At 38.3% G+C, this 23,448-nt stretch overlaps 1 protein-coding gene across 2 annotated transcripts in view; it reads left to right on the plus strand.

Annotated features, from left to right (window-relative positions):
• Positions 1 to 9,764: 9,764 nt before the first annotated feature.
• Positions 9,765 to 23,448, plus strand: part of LOC100643345 (fibroblast growth factor receptor homolog 1) — a 110,595-nt gene continuing 96,911 nt past the window's right edge. For both annotated transcript variants that reach the window (XM_012317326.3, XM_012317327.3), the window contains exon 1: positions 9,765 to 11,125. The gene's annotated coding sequence lies outside the window, so the exon portion shown is untranslated. The remainder of the gene's footprint in view (positions 11,126 to 23,448) is intronic.

The following is a 23,448-nucleotide window of genomic DNA, read 5'->3' on the forward strand; positions in this document are numbered from 1 at the left end:
AAATAAAAATAAATAAAGAGTTTTTCTTGAAGTAGTTACTTCAAGATTTTTCGTATTCAAAAAAATTTTTTCTTTATTTATTTGGAATAATTTTAAAATCAATTCTCACTGAGAATTATAAGTAAATTATTACTATAACGTGAATAATAAGTGTTTATCGTATGTTTGATTCTGTATTCAAAAATGCATGCCAATACGTTCCTGTGATCCCAGGGTTCCGAGTTTCACGAAATGGGAAATGTTTTCGATGTTTACCGAATTAAAAAGGAAGAGGAAGAGGGAGGATACATCCCCTTTTCTTTGCACGGTTCCTGGGAACAGCTGGAAGTCGTAAAAGCAGACAATACTATATACGTGGAGATACGCGTAAAACGATACCAAACTCGACCTTTTGGCAATTTCTTTAGATCAACTTTCATCTTATTTGTGCCCCGTAGGGTTTCCGGTCAAACATTGAGAAAGGAAAACACTTATGGCGAACGATCGCGAGTCCCGAGCAACGTGCGAGTTGTAAAAATCATTTCGAATGTCTGTATCGCTGATTATGATAAAAATTTACTTCAATCTCCCTCCGATTAAAATTTCACTCAATTATTAGAATAACAAGAAATTAAGTACATCGATTAGAATTTTTCACTTCGCTTTGGGAACTGGAATTTTCCAAAGAATTTCGTGCGTGTGGGAAACAAGATAACAGAAAACCAGGAAATAATAAAATAATATAAATTATAATAAATAATAGTAATATAATAAATGATAAATACATTACGCGAATAAAAGTAACGAAATGACGAATAAAACGTGCAAAGATGGAAGAACAGTATTCTTACGCGTAATGTCATAAATTCAAATAAATTTTGCTGGCGTTAATTTGATAAATTTTGCGAAAGTACAAGGTGGCAGAGTAACGAAGCGTAAAAATGACCGTGGGCAGGTGAACGAGATGGAAAAACAACTGTCCCTCTCTGTACTCGTCGTGTGCTCGATGGATTCGATACGCCTGATTTCACGAAAAATTACAGGGCAATCGAAAGACGAACGAACGATCGCTTCGAGCAGCTCGCAAGAATCGAACAAAAAAAGAAAACTTCGTAGATTTCCATACGAGAAAATAACAACGCTCCTTGCGTCGCACTCGCAGTTATCAACGCCGTGACTATCAGGTAACAGGTTGCATAATACGCTGGTAGGAAATCGACCAGATCGAAGGTAACTGAATAATTAAACCTCTGGGAAGTTAATCTGATCAAGTGGACTTTTTGTTAATTTCTTAATTTCATTAGTCAACGTAAAACGACTCACTTTCGTGAGTTCATTAATTGCTAGAAAATCACGCAAATAATAATAAATCCGAAGGTGAATTTAAGAAACCAGCTTACGCGATGCTGATCAATTTGATTTCCAGACGGTTTAATTAGCACGATTAATACAACGAGTAATTTAAAGTGGCGGCAAAATGTAAATCTCCCGTCTCATCTGAATAGAATTTCCATTTACGTTTGCTTCACTATCCTTTATTTTCACGCTGTAGCTTAATCGAAGAAATTTTTAAGCGTGCGATTCGTACGAACGAATAGCCGGATACGTAACTCAGCTCGAAGATGAAGTTTTTAAAGTACAATGGAGTCGGAATTATCGTTAAATCAGCGACGATCGATTCGTCGACACGATTTCACACCGACGCCGGCTAATGTTTATTTATCGACACGCTGAAATCATCGACGATCATTTCATCGAGATCCTGTTCCGCCGACGACTATCATCCATATTTCCCGTCATACGTTATCGTACGACTATTCACGCGTACGTAAACATTCACTTGGCCGCACAAAGAAAAAAAAAAAAAGGAAAGAAAAAAAAATAAAGAGGAAACGGAAAATGATAAAAGTCACTACAACGTACTGTTGCTGTATTAATTAACATAAGTTGCATAAGTAAGCGCATTCACGAATATCACGAGCCATCTCCGATTTCCATAACTCTTTTAATACTTTGTCGAGGTCATCAGCCTGAATTCTCTTGTGAAAGTTGTAATGGGGGAGGGAGGGGGTAGCTATAGTAAATCAAATGCGTGGGCGGAGGCTGTGCCTCGAGAAAAATCCAACTTCACCCACATTCGTTTCTGTTTGATATAAAATTAGAGTGGGATTGGCTCAAATCTTTTCAGGCTGTCGGTTCCGTATCTCGATGCTCGCGTATTAAGACGTACACGAATTTCAAAACTCGCGTGTATTTTCAACCGCGCGTTTCAAATCAGAAACTCTAGTTTCGTTTGAACGTACGTTCGGATAACCACGTGTGTACCATTCAAATGACCCAGAGCGACAGGAAAAATCCTACCACTTAAAATTCGATTCTTAATTATTTATTTCTCATGGAACGTATGATACGACTATGTTAATTTATTCGGTCGCGATATCAAGCAACGCACGGTTCGTCGCTTGCCCTATTCGTCTTATTGAAGCAATCCGCTCGTTCCTCTCAACGTACCAATTCCATTCACTTAATCCTTCGCTAGAAATATAATCTGAAAGCGCTTTGAAACCTACGATTCCCCACTAAATCTTTATGGGTTGCTCGTAAAGTCATCATTTCCAATGGCCACCCCTTTCTAGCCTACAAAGGAACCACTCGGTGTCGCACTTGAGGAATTTACTTTACGATCGATCGTTACTGTACGAGCTGCTACGGAATGGAAGAAAGGATTTTCTAATGCTCGGTTGATAGAGGCATTAATTCTACGGTACGAAACGTTTTAGAACGCCTCGTTTACCCCTCGTATTTCATCGAAACTCTGGCATTAGCGAGGGGTGGCGTTGAAGTTCAACTTTTTTCTCCGTTTGATTTGCTCGCTTCGGCTCTCGTCTCGTTTAAATGGCAGCTTTATAAGCTCTCGGTCTCTAGCTGTAACGCGATGATTTGTGGCTTAGCCGCGGCTGGCTACTGGGAATCTCAAGTCGCTAGTTATCGATTGCTATCGTTTCTTCCGAGTATTTATTTTTTTCTGCTGGATATTTTATACCGCATGTAAAATGGCCACGTATTATTCCTTTGATAATGTAATATTTCTTTCTCATTGGAGTTTAATAATTATTTTTCTAACTTTTCATACTGCAAAGGGTATCTTAAATAATTCGTCAGTGTACTACTGGCTTCTCAAAATTGCTGTTTAATTATTAGCTCGTTTTTCGTATCTGCTTTCGAATATCAAAAAGGTTACAAATTCTACTGGCAGATAAATAAGTACTCGACATACGATTAATACGATTTAACCATTCAACGATTAGGCAATTTTTCGTGCGACGATCTAACGCAATAAAGGAAATTTTCGAAACATTTCATGCACCAAATCCATTTCCGCAACTCAAAAACACCGTAGGAAGCCACGGATTTACAAAAGTATAACAACCTAATCTTCTCAATTTTTCAATAACCCGATCGATCACTGTCGAAACACTGTCTAAAAATTGCACGATTTCTCAAGTAACAAATACTTAATTTTACGTGAGAACAAAACGACACAAAGTTAACGCGAGATTTACAAGCTCGGAACGAGAATAATCCTCTTTCATATCTGCGTAACGTAGAATTTACACGACTGAATAAACCTTTAAGCCGCTATTACGCTGACAAATCGCTCCTCTGTTTTCAAACCATAAAATAACAAGGAAAAACAGGAAGAGACATTAGCTATTCGATTGCGTCCTAGATAAATCCCTGGACAATTACGGACATAGTAGAAGTTAGTTGGAATAGGATGGTTAAAATAAATCAATGAATCATCATGGATAATCACGAGGATCTCTTAACGGGATTAACCAGCGGGCAGATGAATTGCAAGCGTGGCTATGTTCGCGAGCTAGTGCCGTGCCACGAGTTAATTAACCATTTTTCTTCTTTTTTCTTTTTTTTTTTTTTTTACAATGTTACCGAAGAGAAACTGGTTCTCGAGTGCGCTGAAGAACCCCGGAGAAAGCCAGTGGCAGGTAGAAGTTGGAATTGCAGGGAATCGAACGTACATATATAGTGTACTTATAAGTATCAAGTGCACTCGAAGTTCTGTCGAATCGTACACTTCGAGATCTGTCTTTCTTTTTATTTTTATCTCTTTTTTTTTACTTTGTAACGAGGAAGTTTTACGCATCATAGGTACGAGATCGTGCAGCGTAGCGATTCTACGATGGAACATGTATTTCAATTTCCGTAGAATATTATCATTTTAGGGTTTCGTGGCAGATAACATTGGATCACGGTGATCTTTTTCATTTTGTAAGCTGCGTGTTTCAGGCATGGACAGAGGCGACGTGAATCACGTCTGTGGGGTGTATTTCAATTTTTGTGAAATATATTTCAATTAGTGCGAAATGTATTTCAATTTTTGCGAATTATTATGGAGGGCTTTGTGGATGATGAAAATGAACAAGACGCTTTTTCATTTTATTACGCGAGAGTTTTGTATGATACAGAGGTGTAACGAACCTAGTGTAAAATGTACTTGAATCTTTGTAAAATTGTGGCGTAAACTTAGTAAAATCTGAACTTTGTGGCGTGGACGTTTTATGTGACACAGAGTCAAGATGAGCCCAGTGCGGGATGTATTTTAATTTCCGTAAAACACCTGAGAGATGAAATAGATATTTGAAGATGCAGATGAATTAAGTCTCCGTTTTATTTCGCCATACACAAGCGTCATGTAGCACAGAAACAAAGTGAACGTAACGTGGAATGTATTTCAATTTCTGTAAAATATCTCGACGAAATATTTCACGACGAATGTGAATTAGAAAGCATTAAATATACAGATCAAAATTATCAAAAGTTATGATCGAATTTGAAGAAAGACTTTGCGACCCTCCATTCACGCTTTTATCAATCAATTGCAAAGAAAATCACAACCTTCTAATCATAAAACAACATCAATCGAAAGAATCGACTAATAATAAATAAGAATAATTAATAGAATAAATTAATAAAATACATAATAAAAAAAAAAGAACAATTACTCGTCGATCAATACTAGGCATATTTGTTTCTATAAATCATACGTAGCTTGAAATGTCATTTTACAACAAGAGAAACTTCACATACAAAACAACCGGACAAACATGGCTTGATCGATCGAACGGATGCGGAATTACTTAGTCGCCAGTAGCGTCTATCTGAAACGTCGTTCGATCGATCAATTATATCGCCGTTATTACCCGTAGCCAGCAACCGTGCCGACAGCGGATCGTTGTTTTCCAGCAATCATCATCGATAGATACGGCAATCTACTACCATAGATTGAATAACCACCGTGTTTGCGAACCTGCAATCCTAATTCAACGGTGATCAGGATAATCGTAGCTACCGCTTAACTAACGATGGTTTCAAAGAGGAAGTTCGTGGCTTATAACGCGTATCGGTAAATGTAAAAACGTTGACAGATTTGACGTAGTAATATTTGCAGTTATGAGTTTCTACGATTTTATCGAGGTGTAATTAGAAAGCAGACGGATTAATTCGAGGAAGAAGATAAAGCTCGATATTTTGAACCTGCTAAAAGTATATTAGAAATGGTACAAGATTGGAATAGAAAGAAACGAACTACTGATTAAAGCGGATGAAGGATAAAGTGTCAAACGAATTATATTATATATATATATATTAAAACGAAATAGATTTAACTACAGTTTCAGTGTGGTTTGTATTAGTTAGAAAGTGGACGAAGTAATTTAAGGAAGAAGATGATAAGGTTCGGCATTTTTAATACACCGCGTGAATTGGAAATGGCACGAGATTGGAATAGGAAGAAATGAACTAATGATTAAAGCAGATGAAGCATAAAGTGTCAAAGGGATCATACGTTAAAACGAAACAGATTTAACCATACTTTTAGTGAGATTTATTTTGGTTAGAAAGTGGACGAAGCAATTTAAGGAAGAAGATGATAAGGTTCAGCATTTGGAAAGGATCCGCGTAAATTGGAAATGGCACGAGATTGGAATAGAAAGAGATGGAATAATGATGAAGCATAAAGCGTCAAAGGAACTATAGGTTAAAACGAAACACATTTAACCGTACCTTTAGTGGGGTTCCTATTGGTTAGAAGGTGGACGAAGTAATTTAAGGAAGAAGATGATAAGGTTCGGCATTTTGAATACACCGTGTGAATTGGAAATGGCACGAGATTAGAATAGCAAGAAATGAACTGATGCAGATTAATTTTAAAAGCAAATTAAAAAACAAAATGATTAAAGCAGATGAAGCATAAATGTCGAAGGAATCATACGTTAAAACGAAACAGATTTAGCCATACTTTTAGTGAGATTTATTTTGGTTAGAAAGTGGACGAAGCAATTTAAGGAAGAAGATGATAAGGTTCAGCATTTGGAAAGGATCCGCGTAAATTGGAAATGGCACGAGATTAGAATAAGAAGAAATGAACTGAAGCAGATTAATTTTAAAAGCAAATTAAAAAACAAAATGATTAAAGCAGATGAAGCATAAATGTCGAAGGAATCATACGTTAAAACGAAACAGATTTAGCCATACTTTTAGTGAGATTTATTTTGGTTAGAAAGTGGACGAAGCAATTTAAGGAGGAAGATGATAAGGTTCGACATTTTTAATCCACCGCGTGAATTGGAAATGGCACGAGATTAGGATAGAAAGAAATGAACTAATGATTAAAGCAGATGAAGCATAAAATGTCAAAGGGATCAAACGTTAAAACGAAACAGATTTAACCATACTTTTAGTGAGATTTATTTCGGTTAGAAAGTGAACGAAGCAATTTAAGGAAGAAGATGATAAGGTGCAGCATTTTTAATCCACCGCGTGAATTGGAAATGGCACGAGATTATAATAGAAAGTAAGGAACTAGTGATTAAAACAGATGAAAGATAGAAAATGGAAGGGACCGGGCATTAAAACGGATAGATTTAACTGGACTTTTAGTGTTTTAGTTTTAGAAAGAAGATAAAATTGACATTTTGATTGGACGAAATAAAGCGAGGATGGCATAAAATGAAACTACCAGCATTAAAGTCCTCCAACCCTCTCATTCTCCGTCTCATCTTCGTCTCCGTTTTCATTTCCCTGTTAGAACCGCAGTAAATTCCACTCTCTGCCTCGGTATCTCGCTCAATGGCGCGAAAACTCCCTGACGCACGTGCACGCGCGGCCACGTACCATTCTCAGCCAAGAAGAAGAAGAAATAGAAGGAGACGAGGAATCAGAAGAATCATCCTGCAGCAAGAAGAAGAAGAAGAAGAAGAAGAAGAAAAAGAAGGAGAACATGCAACAACGACATCAAGCTTGGCTAGAGAGAAGACTAACGCGCGACGATCTAGTACACGCAGAGACCTGTATCTTGCAAATACACGACTTCCCGCAGCTGAAATTTTACACTTGACGCGTGCTATTTTGTCCGACGATACTCGACAAATCTCATTCCGTTCGACCACCAGTCCCATTCCGAATAATATCGTCGAACGTTAATTAGAATTGTTCGTTAAAATCGATAGAAATTTGCACGTACCGATGAACGACATTAGCGAGAGGATCGTCGAAAGCTTCGAATCGCGACGAAGATATGCCCGTGACGAAGGATTCGAATCACTGCGAATGGAATACGGCGGTGTAGAATTCTCGAAATTCTAAGATTCGCAAGATTTTTGCGCCTACCAAGAGTCTCGAGAACTTCTCTTTATTATGGTGTTACAACGAGCAAAGAAACGAAAGTTTGTGAGCTTTTTCCATGCACGGTTCTGTTGATTATTAAGCGTTAAATGTACCTGGTGGAAAGAAGGACTCTGGTCTCCGATAACTTGAAGAAAAATATCGAATAAAGCGTGATTATGTTAATTCGTTCGTTAGCAAAGCGCGAAGTAGTTTTGGAAAATTACTCGACGCCGTATATCGTAATCAGTTCTATTGGAATTTTCACGCGGGCTAATTATGCGCTATACGGTGAAAGCATAAAGTAAATCATTCTTATCGTCGCCATTGAGAAAATACGAGGTGTACTTTAATATGACGGAAACCGGAGGAAATACGTATATTAATGGACGTTCGTTAGTAATTTGTCATGGAAGAAAGGCAAGACGTTGCAATCTATCGTGGATACGTTATCGTTGAAAAGGTCTACTTACCTTTACGTTCGGAATATATCGACGCGTGTTACGAAAAGCGATGTATTCCATTTGTCTTGCGAAGAATAGCGCGCTTCAGTCTATCGCGAAAAGAAGCACGTTTCAATGTTTCTGCCGATAACAAGCGCGTTTCGAATAAATCACGATAGCAAACGCGATTCATATTGCCGCGAGCAGTAGGTTGTTTGAAACGCTGCAACGAAAAGTAGCACGATTCATTTGATTCCAGAGAGTAGGATATTTTAATTTCCAAATGGCTGACATTGATCTTCTCTGGCTACCGGTTGTCTTCATCGTCGCTCGTTGCTCGTTCATCGTGATAGAAAGTAACTACGTTTACGACGTTTAATAGCGAACACGATGATCGTAGGTATTCGATACTCTAAAAGTCTCGAAAGCGTTGATAGCTCAAGACTTGCAAGTCTTTCAAGAATTCCAAGACTTTCAAGACTTTCGAAACATTCAAAGTATCGAATCCTATTCTGTAAACTTGAAGTCTTGAAAGTTCAAGATTTTCAAGATCTCCAAGATTTTTAAGACTTTCAAGACTTTCAAGAGCTTTAAGATATCGAATTCTATTTTGTGAATTTAAAGTCTTGAAAATCCAGGACCTTCAAGATTTACAGGACTTGCAAGAATTCCAAGACTTTCAAGACTTTTAAGAGCTTTAAGATATCGAATTCTATTTTGTGAATTTAAAGTCTCGAAAATCCAAGACCTCCAAGATTTACAGGACTTGCAGGAATTCCAAGACTTGCAAGAATTCCAAGACTTTCAAGACTTTCAAGAGCTTTAAGATATTGAATCCTATTTCGCGAATTTAAAGTTCCAAAAATCCAAGACCTCCAAGATTTACAGGACTTGCAGGAATTCCAAGACTTGCAAGAATTCCAAGACTTTCAAGATTTTCAAGAGCTTTAAGATATCGAATTCTATTTTGCGAATTTAAAGTCCCAAAAATCCAAGACTTCCAAGATTTATAGGACTTGCAAGAATTCCAAGACTTTCAAGAATTCCATCGCTTTCAAGACTTTCAACACTTTCAGAGTATCGAACCCTATTCCGTAAATTTAAAGTCTTGAAAGTCCAAGATTTCCGAGACTTTCAAAACTTTCAAGAGTTTTGAGGCGTCGAATTCTATTTCGTAAATTCAAAATATCGAAAGTCAAAGATCTCCGAGACTTCCAAGACTTTCAAGACTTTCAAGACTTCCAAGAGTCTTAAGGTGTCGAAGGCTATTCCGCGAATCTAAAGTTCGCAAATCTAAGCTCGAAAACTTGCAAGATTTCCAAGACTTTCGAGACTTTCAGCGGTTTTAGTCTACCGAATGTCATTCGAAATGTTCCGAATATCTCGTGAAACAGAATCTTTGGAATCGTTTCGAAACTGAGATTCGAATGCCCGTTACCGGACGACAGTGCACATACGTGAATATGCAAGGAAGAAACGGAACGTAGGCAAAACGGACGAAGAAAGAAGGAAAAAGCATAGTGGGGCTGTGTGACGAGAGAGTTTAGCCGGTGCAGCTAGCCTCTGAATCCACAGAGTGGGGAGAGGAACTATGAGAGCGGCCACGGGGGTTGGCGGAGGGAGAGCTCGTGGACGAGCGGTTATTTCAAGCGACGACTCTTCTGGCACTTCGCCCCGAGCTTTCCTCGAGCGCATCCTCTCGCCTCGGAACGCGTTCTCGTGTCAGTGTCGCCGCGACGCCAGCCACAGTCAAGTCACTCACTCAGTGGACAGTCGATTCTAAATCGACAGTCGATCCCGATCATCGACATTTCGAAAGGATTACGAATATCAGGACATTCAATTATTTCCAAGTTTCTTTCTCTTTGGTTACTGATGTTCAGTGATTAGTTGCTACGATAAGTAGTGGACAGTTGTAATTTTGAAGAATTACGATTGAAATTTACTTTGACGATTTAAGGATTTTAACGTTGCTTTGGTTTTGCTAGATTGTGGTGGACAGTTGATAGTTAGTGAACAGTCGGTCGATACGACTGTAAGTTTCGTGCAGTAGTCCTGGAAAATCGTGGCAGTACTATGATCGTGGGAAATTCCTAGAAAATTGCGAATTTTGTTGGACATAATCGAGTCGACGAACCAACGTTGGAAAATTCAGAGGAGAACCTTGGAAAATTGAAAAATAAACGAATCATCGTCGAAAGAGTGGAAACAAACTTGTAACATCGGAATATCCCAAGCTAGTGAAATTAACGAAGGTCCCATAGAACTTTGAAATCTTAAAAGTTTTCAAAATTGCCGCCATCAAGGTTGCCAAAGGGCTTAACAAAGCGGGACCTTCGGAAGGTAAGCTACCAAACGTTCGAAACAAGAAGATTCTCTGTCTTCTGGAAATCAGTGACGGACCAAAGTTTGAAAGGATTCGCGCGGAAAGTTGACCGGAAGTGCGTCTCTCGGGGTGATCAGTGCGCATGTGAACCTAGGAACAGGTGTTTACCAAGCGCGCTAGTGTTTTCAAACAAACCTCTGACCAAACACACAACACACCGACACACCGACAAACCTCCCCTTGCTGCAACAAAAAAGGAAAGAAAGAAACAGCACACCAACAACAACGAGAAAAAGTGTCAGATCGTTTGGTCCTCTGCTTCGATCGTGCGTACGCTTTTCGCGGATCAAAACAAGTTAGGAACAAGTTGGAAAAGCGGGGTGATCGCGGATGAAGATGGAACCGTCGTGGAAAGAAGAGGAGGAGGATTTATAACTCGACTCGCCTGAAATAACAAGAGGAATGCGCGCGCGGTGAATCAGCTTCCTCCGCGAGAGTGCGAATTTCCTGACAGCGGCCACGCGATCCAGGATCGACCGACACACTGCTGCAGGATCTCTGGATCGTGTTGGAGTGTGCGCGCGAGCGCGTGCACCTTGAGAAAAGCCAGAAACGCCAGAAGCTCGGCGAGGGGGACGAGAGAGGCGGGGACTGCGAATAGGGAACGGTTTTTCTTGGAAAGGAGTCGCGACTGGTGAGTAGCAGCTTTCAGATGAGACGTTCCTGACGAGACGCGGTTTCGCGGAAAAATTCCGATTCTCGCGAAAACTGCCGAGCAAATTGCGCAGCCACCGAAAATTGTGTTTGATCGTCGAGTTTTAGGGCGGCGGAGGGGAGATGTTTTGCTTGGATGCCGTGAAACGAGTCTTTGTAAGAAGATTCGTAAAGTTGTTGCGGCGTTGAGACGTTGTTTATAGGTTAGGTTAGCTTCGAATTGTAATCGTGGGCGGATAGTTATCGATGTGATGGTAGGGTTAGGTTGGTCGCTTTGTTTATTTGTTTCATTCGCCAGAATAGAGTAGAATTTTCGACGGATATAGTTCCGAATTTATTCGAGTTTATATACGTGTACTTGGGATTTATGGAAACATGGTACGCGAGATGGACGATATTTGGCAGGGCGTCTGTTGAGATTGAGAGGTTCGGTTGTTGGGAAGAGGAAGGTTGACGATCGGAGCATTCAGTCGACGATAGCTAATAATAGAACGATCTAATTACAATTTTAGAAATAGCGTACGAGCTTCTCTGACTACGAAGAGTGTTGATCTCTCATTTTTAGAAGAAGATTTAGTCGATGTCTGATAACGTCTGATATATAAAGAAAGAAACATCAGTAAGGAACACAGTTGCCAAGATCGATGACAGGTAATCATCGAGAGATCAGATTACATTTAATCGGCTGTCATCGATCTTGGCAACTGTATTACTTCGTAATATTTTTAATGACTAATCGAAAATAATAACAAGCTGAACAGTAATGAACTTTTGCTTTGAAAAAAGCTTAAATTCCAAGGTTTAACGATAAAAAGAAGCGAACGTGATTGTCGACAATGTTTGAACAGACTGTTAAAGGAGAGAGATGGACGCGCGAAAAGTGCGTTTCCGGCGGCGAGTGCGCATTTCCGGCCAGCAATTTCTCGATCGAAATGCGCCGGTATGGGACGAAAATTCGTGCGTCACTCGGCTAACGATTTATAGATCGGATGGAATGATCCCTGACGTTGTTGATTGATCGGTTGGAACGCGTGTACGTGCAGTGTACAAACACGAATCACGTGTTTGGCTATCTGCTACTGAATTACGTGGTATTCAAAGCAACAAACGTGACCTCGCAGTAGAATTCGAAATTTCTTTTCGTATAAATTAAAATCGTCTGACGTGAGCCGAAGTGTGGCTAGAAATTTTCATATACTTTTATATTTTCTTTTTTCATATTTTTCATTCTATGTATTCTTTTAATAAACTTTACGTTTCCTTTTCGTTTATTTAATCGCCATATTATTTTTTTAAAAAATTATATACCGTGATAGATCAGTTGTAATTGTATTTTTTTTTTTTTTTTTTTTTAATATCTAATAGTTAGTCATTTAATGTTTGCTGATTATCAGTGACTAGATTACGGTTATCTGTGTGTGGGTACGTGTATGGTTTACGACGCTATATAATTATATTTTACGACGTCATTTTATGACATGAATGACATCCTTATTGACGATAAATCGCAAGTTTAATCGATCGATCAATTTTCTTTGTTGCACTTGGATTGTTTGTCCATCTTTATTCGAGTTATGCGAATTATTCGACTTTCCGAGGTTATCGCACAAATAGGATCGTGGTGCATTAAAGACGAATCCGAGATTCATTGCAATTCCTCGAAGCTTTGTTCTAAGAATGAAAGTTCTGTTATAGGCGATTTGTTTTAGTATACTCGAACTGTTGATTTATTAGACGAAGCTAGGAATTCCCACTTACAGACTCCATATAATTGGCAACCTACTTTAAATAACAATAAATAGAGCAGATTGAAATAGAATTATAAACTCTTCGTATTTATAACCAACCTGGAAGTCACCATTTACTTCTAATCTTTCTGTCAGTATAGTCGTGAATATAAATTAACACGACAGGAATATTTAAAACCTTGTTAATAAAAATAAGAATACATTCTCAGCTGGATTTACGCGGATAATATTCAATATTTGAAATCAGTAAAATATAAATCCTCCTAAATAAACGCTATAGCTTTTGCAAATTTGATATGCAATTTTCCGTGATATTTAAATTGTAGAACTTCGCCACGTCGAAAATTAAGATTTTAAGAAAACGATCGAACGATCGACCACTCGAGTTGATACAAGAAGATTAAATAAAAAGTACTTTATCGATAGATAGGAATATTCCTAATATTGCTAAGAAATTTTTAACAAATCCACTGTTTTATACAAAAAAAACTGCAAATAGAAGCTTTATCGGTGCCAAACGACTACAAGACAGACATTTTCTCGCACGAAACTTTATTCCCCGAGAAAGATCGACTTTTCCAAGGCAAAGATCTATCTTCACTTTCGTCTTCCGTTCTCCGCTTTCAATTTTCTCTTATTGACTGGTCCGTATAACGCACGGTATCACAGTTTATCTGAATAGAACAATCGTGTCACGGACGATTTCCGATCCATTCAAATGCCGATCAAATCGTTCCGTATGCGAAGAAAGGAGCGAATCACGTTGTTCGGACGAATGTTTAAAAAAAGAAAAGGGAAAAAAGAAAACGACGAAAGACAATCGAAGGAAAAAACGCGAGTACATGTGTCTGTACGCTTTATACAATGGCCTCTCATGAATATAACGCGTTTATCATTCGTCGATGTAATGCTCTATGTCTGTCGGTTGGATTCTGGTCGTCATCTATCGCGTTCGCGGATCTACGATCGATGATCCAGCCAGAACGAGCGCCGCCTCGACAGATCGCGCATCGTCATCGATTCGCGATTTTCTATGCAGCTTTTTAATGACCTTCTTTGTCACTCGTATGCCCTATGGTCGAACATAAATCGTAAACTTGAATGATTGATTAGATCTCTTGTTCGTTTTCTTTATGTGTTCCTGTTTTCTTTTTTCTTCCTCTGGATAAATTAGAGAAATGAGACTAGAATTTAATAACAACGTGACATTGCCCGAGGAATTTCTTTGAAATGGCAATGTAAGTAACTTTGAATGCTCGATCAATTTTTGTATGCGTGTCTGTTATTTATTGTAGCGAGGCTTAAGGCCTGGTACACTCTTTGTTTACACAAGTACAGTAGGATTTTAGTTTAGTAGGATTTCGTTTGCTTCTTTTTTAGCATGTTTCCTATATCTACGTTGCAGTGTCTCCAATGTAATTTTTATAACTTATATAACAAGTTTTGCATTACTATATTACAATATATTTGTACTTTCAGTTACCATATAATTTGCTATGTATATATATTGTTAGAATTGAACTATAACATGTTTAAATATCACGTTATACTTGATGTGAAATTACATACTTAACTATATAATATAATATATCTCAGTATCACAATGTGTCGTCATATGTTTGTCAAGTCTGTGATTTCTTTGGTTCTTTGGATTCTATGGAACATCTGATATCGCAGCTGGATCTTCATTTATTTAACAGAAAATTAGAAACATGGAAGCATATCAAACTTACACTGATCGTAACGTTTATTTAGAAGAAACAGCATATCTTTAGAGTTTCAGGTGTTTAAATCAACGTTGATGTTTTAAGAGTCGACGTTAAGAGTTTCTAGAGTTGGCGTTCCTTTAATTAATTCGATTACTTGGCTGACTTGCTTATTAATATTCCCCGATCGACATCCTATCGTGACATTGATAGGGAAGTGATGGTGATATGCAGCATAGTAAATCGAATTTATATGAAAGAACGTGATAATATAAAAATGTAACAGTATTTACGAAATATCATTAGCAAGAACACGCTTATGAAAGTCTATTAAATCAATGAAATGGATGCAGATTATATAGCTATTGGTGTAATGTACGAAAAGGTAGCAATTAACGTGTAAACAAGTATAATTGCTCGAAGAAATTCTGCTCGAACGTATAATTAAGCTATCTATAATTAGAATATGTCATGCTTATGCATATATAACTGATGAATATCGCTATTATATAAATGCGCTATACGATCACTGTCTGTACGATACAAATCGTAGAAATTTCACTTCACTTTGATGGAACAATGGTTCGATGAAAATGATTGTTTTCTTTGTACCAAAGCGTTACACGTATGACGCTTGGTACCGTTTGTCCTAAATTCTAAAAGGAAACTTCTAAAGAGAAGAGCGTCTCATTTTCGGACGTAAATTCGCAAAGATTAACCGTAACGCGTCTATCATCCTTTTGGATCTTTCTACTAATTTGTTTATCAGTTATATCATAAACATTAGGATCTATCGCGCTGAAATAAAAATATCTTCTTCGCTTAAAAGTGCGAATTGCAAGATTCCCGAAAAGATGCCTTTGTATTCCATGCAAGTTAAATTCGAGCCTACTTCGAATAAAAGTGATTATTCCGAGTATCTTTGCACGTTTAAATTTCCTATTGATGTATTTAAAAAACAAGCAAAAAAATTACGATCTTCTTCTAAATATAACGTTTAAATAATATCGAAAAATAAATCGTGTTGCTCTAACATATTCATGAACAATTAAAAATATACTTCTAAAAGAATATTATTTACTAAATATATAAAAAAGAATTAATTTCCTTTATAAAAATAATATTACCTCCAACACGCTTTCATTTATGAAATAATAAATTTCCTGATAATATTGAAAAATAAATTGTGTTGCTCTAACATGTTCATGGACAATTAAAAATATACTTCTAAAAGAATACTATTTACTAAATATATAAAAAAGAATTAATTTCCTTTATAAAAATAATATTACCTCCAATACGCTTTTATTTATAAAATAATTAATTTCCTGATCAATTTCCACCAACACGAATAATTAAATGAACAATAATATTCCTATAGAACCACATTGGATATTTTATACGTTTTATACAAGCTCATTGTGTGCACCTTCACATTGAAATTTCACATTGAAGTTTTGATGCATAAAGCTTCACAGTTCATACGTGAAACGTTCGTCTGATTAATTTCACGCGATTAATTCGTCGCGTAATTTCATCGGCTGGAGGACGACGCGTGTGTGCGTCCGGCAAGATTTCGGTGGCCGGTCGTTTGCATGGAAAGTATACGACGAAATTACCCCAATTCTCGTCGTTTAACCGGGCTACTGCCTGCGAACTGTTGCAGCAGGGGGACAAAGAAAGAGCAACGTGGCGTGGAAAGAGAGAAGAAACGGAGGGAGGATAATTTATTCCGGCTTTATTTAATCTCTTCCCTCGCGTCTCGACGACGCGACTTGCTAAGCTTCTTTTAATCCAGATTCCACATCGACAGAGAGAGAAAAAGACGGAGCAAAGGCGTGTTTGCGTTAGTCTGTGCCTGTGGAAGGCCGATAATTTGTTTGTTCTAATCCCCGCGTTACTTTTCACGTTGCTACTGTAACTTGGAATTAAACGTAGCTGCTTTGAAAATATCGATGAAAATTCGAGTAAGTTTCATGGAAATCGTTATTATTTCTTGAAATATTTCTGTATAATTAATCCTTCTTTAACTGGCCGCTTCGTTTAACGGATCGCTCGAGGCCTGTACACCGAATAAGAAATAATAATAATTATTTCGCTCAACGTATTATTAGAACTTTAGCAGAGTGAAAGAGAAACGAGGGAATATCATCGACGAGTTGTTATTGTAAATCCACTCGCCTTGGCGAGTTTTATTATTTTATTAGCTTGTCCGAATAGTTTCTTTCGTTTTATAAGGGAATCATAGACGCACAATGTTTTCTTGTTTTATATTAGTTTATTGAATTATGCACGAACGTAATAATAGAAATGTAACGAAATGGATCGTACTTGATTCGATAAAATAATACAAAACAGAAATTCTTGCTCGTCTATCACCTATCGTCTTATGAAACGAAAGAAATCTTTCGGACAACCTAATATTTTAATTATTAGAAGATTTATAGTAGAATCCTACGAATTTCTTTTTTTTTCTTCTTCTTCTTTTTAGAATTTCATCTACGTTAGAATTTCATTTACGTTGAAAATTGAAAATTTTCAGTAGCACGTATAATAAGAAGTAGAAGTATGTGGTAAGAAGGAACGCGCAGGGTAGTTTAGAATCGGTGGTTAAAGCATTGTTTACTTATCGATACTAATTTCATAACTTGCAAGACGCTTTGATTAACTTAGAACGACGTGTAATTATCGATGATTTGAGGGATCGCGGCGAACTCGTACGATACAACTGGACGATACGGGAAGATGGAAACTACCTTGGAATAACAGTAATATGCAGCTCAACTGTAAAGCTCTGCTTTCGCGAATTAAAATTCCGGTGCATCCGGTGTTGAAAGGTTAATGGCAGTGACGAGGTGAAGATTCTCCGGCGAGGTAGAATCTCTTTTTATCTCTTCCTTCCACTTCCTACCGCGTTTCTTATTTACTTTCATAAACTCGGAAACTTCATTTCATTGGTAAAAATCGAGGAATTTTTGCAAGGCAGGTATTCGCGCAAAGAAATGGCCTGTTGCATTCAAAAACGTGGTAATTCGTTATTACAGAAGCAGAACATTGTGCTGCATGATATCGTGGTAATACTGACGCTGGAAAATTATGATCGTGCAAGAATATAGCTTTTAGAAACGTCACTGTGGCGCCAATAATAATAAACGCTAAGTAGATAATATTGTAAAAATATAATCGGAAACTCATGGAGATCGACATTGTCGCGACAATAATAATGAATATTATGTAAAGAATATTTCACAGCCATAAACGCGACAGTATGTGCATAGCGTGTAATATCGGCGCCGATAATGTACCAATCGTAATAAATATTAAATAAATAATATTCGAAAGCTGTAATCGAGGGAATAGGTACATAGTCTTTGGCATTGACGCGTCAATAATAATAAATATTAAACAAATAATATTGCCGAGCCATAATCAGGCGAAATTATTTGGACAGTGTCGCGCCAATAACGATAAATGTTAAATATATAACGTTGCAGGGACATAGTCGCGCGGAAACTCTTTAAGATCGACATTGACGCGCCACCAATAACGAATATTAAATAAATAATATTGCGGAGCCATAATTGCGCGAAAGCTCTTCAGGATCGACTATTGGCGCGCGTATAATAATAAACGATAAATAAACAATATCGCGGAGACACGATTACGACGATAATCGTTGTAAGTATAATCGCGCAGCAATGGTCCTTAAAACCGATACTGTCGCGTCAATTATAATAAATATTAAACAAACGATATTGCGGAACCATAATCGCGCGTAAGCTCCTTAAAATCAACATTGGCGCGCCAATAATAACGAGTATTTAAATATATAATATTGCAGGGCTTTTTAAAATCGCCACTGACGCGTTGGTAATAAAGAAGATTAAATAAATCGCGTAGCAGAGCCATAATCGCTGTCAGAGTAATCTGGAATATCGATATTAACGTGGCAATGTTATAATCGCGTACGGATAGTCCTTAAAACCTTAAAACATATATTGACGCGTGAATAATAAGAAAGATCGAGTAAGTCGTGTAAATCGTACGGCGAAAACGCAGTGGCGAGAAAACTCTTTAAAGTGGATGTGCACGCTCGGATAATGATAATAATAATCAGCATCGAATAAATAATATTGCCGAGACGTAACCGCGAAAGCTGCTTAAAATCGACATTGACGCGCCAATGATAACGAATGCACTGTCAGTAACGAAATGAACAAATACAAAAATAAAACAGTCGTTCCCTGACAACTTAATTCTACGTTATAACAGCCGCGCTCTTATACTCGTCGTCGCTTGCCTTTTCCCACACGTTTCACGCGCACACCTTTCGAAGCGGCGAACTGGTGAAAAGTAGCCATAAACGTGGAATATCATCGGAAAGTCTTGGCGAATTCGACGCAACGACTTTACACGCCGTTTACTTCCGTTGTTTGTGCGACGCACGAGTCAGAGCGAGAAGTACGCGAATAATAATATACAGACGAGACACGCTACGCAGTGATCACATGGAACGTGGGTTTCCAGCTTCCGGTAGCAGAAGAGACGGATTAAAGTAGAAGAGAAGAAAGCGAGGAGACGTGTATTGGCTTGGCAACTAAGCGATTGCGGATTTTCTCATTACCACCTGGTGGCAAACTCCGCAATCACTTAGTTGCCAAGCCAATAGAATGCACGAAAACATAAATCATCGGCATAATTGAAGCAGGCGTTTCTTTTTTCTCCGTCGTTCTGTTTGCTCGCGCTAGATTAGATGCTGCGTGCAACTGGCACGGTGAGAAATACGAGCAAACGAATGTACGAGCTTATTGGTTAACGACGATTCGCGAGCTTCGAATTAGTTTCGTTGGTGTTGGAAGCAGCGGTTGATGGATGGATAATCATCGGACGGTCGTTTGAAAGAGATTTATCGAAACGTACCGGATGTAGTTTGTTCAGCCAAGATGCGCTCCGAGCATGCTATCGGCCATTCGGAATATTTATAAAATATATTTCATCGGACGAGATTCGTTAAATCGTAGTCGAGGCGACGACGAAATTGTATCGCGCGGTGATTGATCGGAAAATTTGATCCGCGTTGCGAACATACGACGCGACATTAAGGCGAAATTAAATAGTAATCGGTCGGAGGAAGCATATCGGACGTAATTGATGCGATGTTTGTCAAAGTTGCAGAGAATCGTTAAGGAAATATCTGAGATATAATAATAATAATAACAGGGGAAATATACGGCAGATGGTAAAATTAAATAGCAATTTGCCATTCCAACGTACTGGATTGTAATTTCGAGAAGCATATCGGACGTAACCCGTGTAATTGTTTATTAGAGAAAATGTCCAAGTGTTGTAGTCGCGTTCAACTCACGTCGTGGTTGCCAATGTAGAGGATTGTAAATGATGATTGTTGGAATAACGAAGTATCTCGTTGTTGAAACCGTCGAGTGTATTTAAAATAATTAAGAAATAAATAATTACAGGTAATATCGTTAAGAAGCTCGTACTAAGAAATTCGCTGAGACAGTGATCTACGAATATCTACGAGTATCTATCAGTTACCAACGAGTTATCAGCGAGTTATCATTATGCACTGCCTTAGCGAATTTCTTAGTACGAGCTTCTTAATCACATTACCTGTAATTATTCATTTCTTAATTATTTTAAATACACTCGACGGTTTCAACAACGAGTTACTTCGTTATTCCAACAGTCATCATTTACAATCCTCTACAGTGTTGTTAACAATTGTTGGTGTTGAGGTTATTAGATGTATAAAGAGAGAAAACGCGTGGATAAAGTGTAAGGTACAAAATATATATATTTAATTTAATAGAGAAGTGTAATAATAAGTAGGAATACAATTTGAACTGGTCCAGATCCGCACGCTAGCAGTGTTACCTTAAAACTGAAAACCCCGAAGTCAACGTCGCCTGTCTACTGTTTATGGTCTGCCTTCGTGCCAGTCTTTTGTCTATATGCTGTCGATGGCTTCAGCGCTTGAGAAAACTAAAAAGACCAGATGTAGAGTTTTCGTAGAAGTGGTGACCACTTCAACAGTTGGAAAAGTTGTACATAAATATATGACGAATGGTAAAATTAAATAGCAATGGATCGTAACGATATTCGTTGAATGGAATTCTAAAGCGTTGTTAATAATCAGAATTTCGACGAGACACGAGATGTTAATTGATAATTCGTAAGTTATCGTTCATGTTAAAAGCGAGGTCGATGGAATCTGATTTGATGAACAAACGAACCAGATAACAGTATAGTAATCGAAGGGAAGTATCGTGGCCAAGGGGGAAGGCACGAAATCATTGCTATTTTTATTGCGAGGAAGAGATTAACGGAACTGCGATGATGAATTAACTTGGGTACAGGTTTAAGACCAGGAACTTACATTACAGACGCAATTTAAATACCACGCTCTTCGTTTATTAAACGTCGCTATGCTTTTGCCTACCTAGGCCAAGAAGAAGCGTAGCTTGGCAGGAAAAAAAAGAAAAGGCAAATTTAATAACGAAAAGCGACCGACAAGCCAACAAGCCAAGGAATAAAATGCAGGTATCATTTGCTATAGTCGAAGGTAATTTAATTCCATAAAGCTTTACGACGTTCCTTAATAAACCAATATTTAAACAACGTGTAACCCGTAATAAGAGCAACGATAAATACCATAAAATCAATCTTCCTGTTACGAGAAGCCATACGGTTAATATCGTACGATTCCGGCGGAACTGGCGATTCTCGCGTGTATCGCTCGAAAGCGATCGCGTGGTTAATATTACACGAGAGTTGTCGATTTTTTACGTTTCATTCGAAAGCCATCGGTGTACGCACGAAAGAACCAGTTACGACTCGTTGCACGAATCACGCTAATTCCGAAACGTGTATCGCTTTACTTCACACTTGGGACCCTTCTTTCTCGCGGTTACAGGCGCACACATAAAGTACATAAACGCAGCAGCTAAGCAATCGTAACGTGCCGGCGCAACTGTTGCAGCATCCACTTTTTGTGGGTATAAAAAATGAACGCGATTGGTAATGCGCGGCTCGTTACAGGGGCCGCTGTTGGCGCTCGCTTCCGGCGATAAACTCCGGCCATTTGCAATTTGCTATGATTTTTCTCGATAAAGATTACACAGAGCTCGCGCCACGTCGAGGAAATTTAATGTCGATGAAGGTGCAGGCCGCAGACACCGGCGGAATAAAAGAACAGCGACAAGGCCTACAGCCAGTACAACGGATAATTATTGTTCTTTTAAACAGATAATAAATTACGAAGGAGAGCAGCCTCGTGTAACTCACGCCTAACTGGAACTAATTAGGAGACTCGCCCAGGAAATCGCTTCACTGTGTCCTGCGCAAGAAAGCAAGTTGAATTAGAGTCGGCGAGGCGGAGGAAGAAATGGCGAAAGGAAAAGTCGGCCGCAGGAATTCACGAAGAAAAAAAGAAGAAATTACAGGGACGAACTGTTCGTCCTTTTTAGGGCCTCTCTCGCTTCCTTTTTGCGAGTAGGATTAATAACGTTTAAGCGATGTAATCGGTCTATTGCCGACGATAACGATTCAGCATCGGAGTATTTAATTTACTGTTAATCTTGTTGTAATTATTGTTAGTCGGTCTTGGGGCGGGTTAATAATCAACGATTTCTTCTTTTCCGTTTTTTTGCAATTAATTTAAGTCAATTCTTTCGGAGGAGTTTAGCGGAGTTTCTTTGAATTTGGTGGAATTGACTGGCACGGTCATTAACTGGATCATTAGCACGAGTAACGTCTAATTAAAGGTTCTAACTAGGCGCAGGCAAGTTACGACTAATTGGACTCGCAGAAAAGTGGATTTTTGTCGTTTGCAACAATACGAACTGAGAAGGGTAGAACACAACGTACAAATAGAATTTAGGACACATAATTTTTCCCTAGCAAGATATTCGAAAGTGAATTGAACTACTTGCGAAGAGATAAAATAAAGGGAACTGGAAGGGAGTATAACGACAGAAATATATCTTAGAGAATGTACGAAGTTTTAGCAACTGAAAGGAGACACCTCGTTTGGTAAAGAGCGTAGAAAGAAGATGCTCAAAGGAGGGAAGAAAATTTGAGAAAAGAACTGAAAGTCCTGAGAACGAGAGTACCGTATCCTATTTCAAAAGGCAAAAACAGCGACATAAAGAAAAGGTACATGGAAGATGTAAAGAAGAAAGAAGAGTGAGACAACGTCTATAGGAAAAACAATTCTGAAAAAATAAAGAAGATCAAATGATACAAAAGGTATTAGAAAAGTACCAAAAATATTAAAAACCATGGTAGGAAAAATGAAAAGTACGAAGAAGATATTTCACGGGAAATTTTTCAACCTAACGTCTTCTAGTCCGCGTTGAATCCGCTTTCTTCTCGTTCACAAAGCCAATTTATCGGATGTAAGTATGCAACATCGTATAAATCGCGCGTCTTCAAGCCGAGGGAAAATGATGGATGGAAAGACACAGTGGAACGCATTGTGAGTTCCATTCCGTGTCTCCTTTTAATCCTGCATCTCTGCTACCAGAGCACCGCGTACAAAACGAATCTTCTCTTCTTCTTTCGCTTCTTAACAGAACCATGTTTCATTTCATGAACTCGAGCTAGAAGAAGAGTGGCAGCGTTCTAGTATACGTAGAAAGAGACGAAAATCGTAGGCTTTGTACGGCCGAGTCGTGGAGAAGGAGAGAAGAGAAAAGGGACGATGTCGGGTAAGTAAGCTGGTAAGAAACGAGCTACGATTTATTTGACAGATCGCACCGACCGCCAGCGTTACAGTGGTTTATTTTATAAGGCCAGATTGCCGGCCTCACTTCGTCGGAATAGAATAA

The sequence above is a fragment of the Bombus terrestris genome, chromosome 15 (assembly GCF_910591885.1).
Source record: "Bombus terrestris chromosome 15, iyBomTerr1.2, whole genome shotgun sequence".
NCBI lineage: Eukaryota > Metazoa > Arthropoda > Insecta > Hymenoptera > Apidae > Bombus > Bombus terrestris.